The sequence below is a fragment of the Ranitomeya variabilis genome, chromosome 7 (assembly GCF_051348905.1).
Source record: "Ranitomeya variabilis isolate aRanVar5 chromosome 7, aRanVar5.hap1, whole genome shotgun sequence".
NCBI classification, from domain to species: domain Eukaryota; kingdom Metazoa; phylum Chordata; class Amphibia; order Anura; family Dendrobatidae; genus Ranitomeya; species Ranitomeya variabilis.
This window is the reverse complement of record NC_135238.1, coordinates 51,556,293-51,563,423: the sequence shown is the minus strand read 5'-3', so window position 1 is coordinate 51,563,423 and position 7,131 is coordinate 51,556,293.

Below are 7,131 nucleotides of genomic sequence, written 5' to 3'. Positions count from 1 at the left end.
TAGGATTTGTGGCAAAGTGGACAGAAGCACACGTCACTCATCAGATGTCATCGATGCTGTAGACTTCAAAAATGTACTAATTAAAGTTACATGATACCCTTGATGGCTGTTATGGGCATGAATGTGAAAAAGCGAAAAAAAAATAACGTTTTCTGGTGATCTGAAAGAGTACAACAATCACATATTCCTTAAGTAAAAGGTTTAAATAGAAATATTTGTGGCAATAATTTTTCTTTTGGTGTTTTTTTGAAAAAAAAATCACATCAAAGTAATGCTGCAAAAACTTTGACGAAATTATCAGTTTTGCATTATTGTTGCATAGTATATTGATGAAAGTCGAAGCATAAGACGGGCCGGCACACTGTGAGTTTATCATCCAAGGGTCCATGTAATTCTGAAGCTAATTCTGATTGCAAACTATAAATGCTATGGCCCCAATTCATGAAGACCAGTGATTTTCTTGCCGATCTTGATAAGAACACTTGCTGGAGTCAGATACTTTTGATTCATTAAGGCACATTCCTCTAAATGAATGATGTCGCCACGCTCCCTTCCTGGCCCAGCTCTGCCCACTTTGTCGGAGCTGGACGAAAATTATGCGAGAACATCAAAAGTCGCAAAATGTTAGCACAGCCTTGTGCTGCGCCAAAATGTTGGGAATTTCCATCCTGCAGTAATGCCCTCCTTAGTCTGTTTCCTTAATGATTACATAAGAATTCTCTAGATGGCAGGGAACACGACTAAATGATCAATCTTTGCAATGTGTAGAGTTTATTTATAGTTGGATATCACAGTGACATCATTCTACATAAGAGAAAAAGGCTAAATGGGAGATTTTGCTAAATGAAATTCTAAATGCACAATTAGTGACAATCCCAAAAGAAGGAAGAATTGGAAGCATTTAAAGAAACCAGGATGGATGGACACAGAACTTAAACACTTGTTAAAAAGGAAAAAAAGAAATGTATAATAAATGGAAAGAGGGGGCATATCTAAAGAAGACTATAATGCTGTCTGCAGAGAATGCAGGGCAAGTGTTAGAAGAGCTAAAGCCAGTAATGAAGTGAGGCTTGCAAGGGAGACCAAAAAGCAGTAAAAATGGATTTGGGGGGTATGTCAAAAGCAAGAAAAAAGTCAAAGATGCTATAGGATTTTTACTGGATGAAAAGGATGAAGTGGTCAAAAATGATGTTGAGAAGGCCAAACTTTTAAATTCCTATTTAAAAGCATCTGTGTTCTCTAAGGAAGCAAATGTAGCAGCAACAAATCTTCACGGTGCTATCGAAGGAATAAAATAATCCACGCTATCTATAAACAGAGAGATGGTGAGGGAACACTTAGCTAATGTAAATGAATTTAAATCTCCTGGTCCAGATTAATTACATCCTAGGGTACTGAAAGAAAAAGAAGAGGAAATTGCAGAACCACTATAATCTTTGAAAAGTCATGGGGAACAGGGGAGGCTGCAGGAGATTGGAGAAGGGAAAATGGAGTCCCTATATTGGTCAGACCTCATTTAGAATACTGTGTCCAGTTCTGGGTCACAGATATTAAAAAAGACATTGAAAAACTGGAGCAAGTTCAAAGAAGAGCTACCAGGATGATGAGCGGACTGCAAAGTATGTCCTACGAGAAACTGTTACAGGATTTGGGAATATTTAGCTTGCAAAAAAGAAGACTGAGAGGAGACCTAATAGCTGTCTACAAACATCTGAAATGATGTTCCAGTGTAGAATATCATCATTATTCTGATTTGTATACGGAAACACGAGAAGCAATGGAATGATACTGAAAGAGAGAAGAAACAGATTAGATATTATAAAAAACTTTTGACAGTGAGGGTGATCAATGAGTGGAACAGGCTGCCACGAGTGGTGAGTTCTCCTTCAATGGAAGTCTTCAAATAGAGGCTGGACAGACATCTGTCTGTGATGGGTTAGTGACTCCTGCACCTGCATCCTATTACCTGCTCATAGGAGAGACTGTACTGATCTAATATTAGGAGTCAGCACAATACTGCATTGAGCAGTGTTGGACATGATGACCCTGTAGGTCCCTTCCAACTCAAACAGTCTATGACTCTAAGGCAATAACAGTAGAATATTTCAGTAAAATATATTATTTGCAAAGTAGCTGAATAAACCTGCTCACCAGAACTGTCACTCAAGGAGGAGCACCCCCCCCCCCCAGGCAACCAGGAAATAAGGAGAGACTGCATAGCTCTGAGCTAGCTACTCAAGACACAATTTGAGACTACCCCTTTAATTTTAAATGTATTGTAACAATAGTCCTGGAGGAGCCAAAGACCCCGGTATCACATAAGCGCTGGTTTAATACATACATACATATGTGCCAGCTATCTGATACTAGTTCATCTGTCTTACCTATAGTGACCTTGTGCATTACACGCCATGCTTGTATAAAAGTGGACAACCTTGACTGCATGCAAAACTATTCTTTCAATGCTGCCTTCCCTTTTAAAGAATGCTTAATAAAATACTTTTACTATTTTCGTAGAAAAGGTGCAAACTTAACCCCTTTCCACCAAGACGAGTTTTTTGTTCTTTCACTTTCGTTTTTTCCTCCCAGCTTTGAAGTTTTGACAGATGCAGGCCATGTTCTGACCCTAAATTGTATCACTGAATTTACCACGCACAGCTTTTTCATAATAGTAATTTTTATGAAAATAACAACCTGCTTTTTACAGTATCAGCAAAAGCTATGAGATTTCAGAGATCTCACGCACATGCTTCTTTTTTTTTCTGCCTGAATTTGGGCACTGCAACGTTTTTGAAACCTGTAGGTGTCAATTCTTTCAGTATTTTTGCAGCGTTTTTCCACACATACAGTATAAAGCAATGAGACGGTGCAAAAGTGAGGCAAACAGGTTTTTGGTGAATAAAACTAGCTTTATTAAACCCTTCACGACCCATGAAGTATATATACATCATAGGCAGTGATGAGCGAACGGGCTCGGATAACGCCTAACAATCAATCCTCGCATGTGTTGAGGCTGTCTAACGGTTGCAAATCATGTAGCCACAGGGACTGGAACATTATATACGAGCACGCCCGAGATACTCAGATAACACCTTATCCGAGCAAGTTCGCTCCTCACTAGTCATGGGTTGTGTCACCAGCGCTGAGCCAGCATATTTTCTGGCACAAGACAGCTGATTTGATCAGCTGTCATGTGTGCCCCTAACAGCCATGGGTGGAATCATGATCCACCTGCAGCTGTTAACATGTTACATGCATCTGTCAATCTCTGACTGCCGTATTTAACATGATTGAGCTGGAAGCGTGTCACAAACCCCACCCATTGGCGCCCTGTCACATGATTGCGGGGCGCCGATGGGTGGGTATGACAACTACAGAAGACCCCTGTACTTGTCATTGCTGATCTGCTATAAATACCGGCCAGTGACCAGTGTTCATAACAGCTGATCATTTCTGCTACACATAACAGACCTGAAACCCTTCAGAAGATCGCAGCTCCAAGTCTCGTATGGGTACTATTGAAGCAAGTAATAAGTAGAAAAATAATGTTTTTAAAAATATAAGAAAAAAAAATCAAAACTTTAAAATCACCCTCCTTTTGCCACATTTAAAATAAAACAATGAAAAATACACATATTTGGTATCGCCAAGTTCAAAATTGCCCGATCTATTAAAATACGGTATTAAAGAAAATAATCCAATCGGTAAACAGTGTACCAAGAATAAAAAATCAAAACTCCAGAATTAAATTTTTTTGGTCACTGGAACAAACAGTCTATCTGCTTTAAAATGGTATCAAAAAGAACTTCAGGTTGGCGAGCAAAAAATAAGCCCTCGTCTGGCCCCAGATCCCAAAAAATGGAGATGCTACAGGTTTTGCAAAATCGTGCTTTTTTTTTGCAAACTTTGGATTTCGTTTTTTACCACTTAAATAAAAAAGGGTCTTTACATGTTTGGTGTCTACAAACTCGTAACAACCTGAAGAATCATACTGACAGGTCAGTTTTAGCAGGTAGGGAACATGGTAAAGAAAAAAAAATTGTGGAATTGCACTTTTTTTGCAATTTCACCACACTTTGAATTTTTTTTCCCATTTTCCAGTACACTATATGGTAAAATCAATGATGTCATTCAAAAGTACAACTTGTCCTGCAAAAAAACAAGCCCATATATGGATATATTGACTGAAAAAATAAAAAAAGTTATGGCTCTGGAAAGAAGCGGAGCAAAAATCGATAGTGCAAAAATGGAAAATTCCAAGGTGGAATAAACATATGCGCACCAAAAAACGCAGCTAAAAAAAGCTACAAAATTGACCTTCACTTTGAATGCAGCTTTTTTTACTGTCACAGCTTTGCAAAGAAGTATAAAAACTTTTGTATCTCCTTACTCCTCCTTTTCCGAAAAACAATCGTACTTTCCAAGGGCACAGGGCATTTTTTACGGCATTTGGAACATTTGTCAACTTTTTTCAATATCAGCCTGGTCTCTTTTTGCCAGTCCCCCTTTTACCTTTCAACAGAGTCCCTGCAAGGCGGGTAACAAAAGATGACTCTGACAATAGCTGAACATTGCAAAAAGAAGTGGTCTGTTCTGGTTTTTTCTTATTTTTTTTTTCTTTTATTGATTTCAGCACTTCCTGATACTTACAAAGATGGAAAACCTAACTGATTTGCATACAGCAATACCTTCAAGGCAAAGAGCCTAAGAAATACAATAAAATGTAATGTATGCTCAGGGTTGGCCTTCTTTCAAAACACATCAATCCCAACAATCCTTTCTAAAACTGTAAAAATAAAAGTGGTAAATTCCCAACATATAATTATTGAATGATACCAGGTGCAGAAACAATAAGACAAAATACAGTACTTCTGTCATAAATTAAACTATTAGTAATATTATCATCACTATTTGTATTATTTTCTTAAAGCACCATGAACTCCTGGATGTGGGTACAAGTGAAGAAGGTTTGCACACATGTAATAAAAAATACAAATAAATGAACTAACAGCGACAGATTGTTCTAGTCAAGGAAAGAACCTTGCCCTTGAAGAATTACATTCTTCATAGTAATGGGGAAGATGGCAGTTGGTCGGAGGGTTGCAACTGCTCAAGTGACAGTGAGGTGGCAAAGGGTTGAATGCAGGATGTAGGCCTCCCTGAAGAGATAAGTTTTTGTTGCGTCTGAGGCTTCTTTCAGACGTCAGTTTTTTGTATCTGTGAGAAAAAAGGACTGAGTTTCATCCGTGATTTTCATCAGTCTTTGGACAGAGCTTCGTCAGTTTTTTTTTTCACTGAAGAGGAAAAAAAGAAAGTTTATCCACCTTTCTCCAATTTATCACAGACAGAACACGGATTACATCCAAGATCTGTCCAATTTTTTGACTGACCCATAGACTTCCATTGCCGGTTTTGATCCAACACTCGGCTTAATTTCACCACTCATTATATAGTGAGCAGCAGTTTAGTGAGCATGGTAAAAAAAAACAACTGTGGAATTGCACTTTTTTTGCAATTTCACCACACATGGAATTTTTTTCCCATTATTCAGTACATGATATGTTAAAACCAATGGTGTCGTTCAAAAGTACAAAGCAAAAAACAAGTCCTCACATGGTCATATTGATGGAAAAATAAAAGAAGTTATGGCTCTGAGAAGAAGGGGAGCAAAAAATAGAAATTCAAAAACTGAAATACCTCTGATCGTTAAGGAGTTAAAGGGGATCTGTCAGTAGGATCTGCCTTCCTAAGCCATTTATATGGGCATGTAAGTCATAGGAAGCAGAATGAAATGATACCTTGATTTTTGAGATTTGATGATTTATTTCAGGGAAATCCATGTTTTTATTATATGAAAATTAGCTGTTTCAGGCTATGGGCCGGACACTTATCTGTATGAAAATCTGTCTCGAAAGCTTATTTTAAATAAATATGGGTGTTACCAGTGTGAGACATCTAACCTTCACAGAACTGTAGAACTGAACTTTGTCTCATAACAAACACATTTGCTGCAGCTTTCACAGCTCAGCTGTATTGGAACCATGTCAGCCTGTGAGATAGAAGGTGAAACATTGAGAGGAACTTGCAGATGTGTCAGTCATAATCACACACAGCTCTGCAGTGAGTTCAGGAGAGGAGAGCGCCGCCATTACACAGCACACTGGCCATGCTCCTTCCTATCTAAAAAAGTTCTGGTGGCAGATTCCCAGGGAGATCTGTGTCTGGGCCATAGATCTTAAAGGGAACCTGTCACCCCCAAAATGGAAGGTGAGCTAAGCCACCGGCATCAGGGGCTTATCTACAGCATTCTGTAATGCTGTAGATAAGCCCCCGATGTATCCTGAAAGATGAGAAATAGAGGTTAGATTATACTCACCCAGGGACGGTCCCGCTGCGGTCCGGTCCGATAGGCGTCGCGGTCTGGTCCGGGGCCTCCCATCTTCTTATGATGATGCCCTCTTCTTGTCTTCATGCTGCGGCTCCGACACAGGCGTACTTTGTCTGTCCTGTTGAGGGCAGAGCAAAGAACTGCAGTGCGCAGGTGCCAGGAAAGGTCAGAGATGCCCGGCGCCTGCGCACTGCAGTACTTTGCTCTGCCTTCAACAGGACAGACAAAGTACGCCTGCGCCGGAGCCGCAGCATGAAGACAAGAAGAGGATGTCATCGTAAGAAGATGGGAGGCCCCGGACCGGACCTGAGACACCCATCGGATCAGACCGCCCCTGGGTGAGTATAATCTAACCTCTTTTTCTCATCTTTCAGGATACATCGGGGGCTTATCTACAGCATTACAGAATACTGTAGATAAGCCCCTGATGCCGGTGGGCTTATCTCACCTTCAATTTTGGGGGTGACAGGTTCCCTTTAACACCTCAGTTACATATAAGAAAAATGTGGATTTCTCTGTGTAAAAATTATATTTATGCACTGTGTAATGCTATAATTTATTAACCTTATGATTGCTACTGCTCTCCTGCAGTCATATTGAAAGTCATAGAATTCAAGAAAATCTTGATGGCTGAGTCAGCAATAGTGCAATCCTAGGTCTTAAAAAAAAGAAGTAGGTTTTGTTTTTTTGCTGTAGTTCTTTCAGTAGTGTAGACAAATAAATCTGAATTTCCTCTATATTGT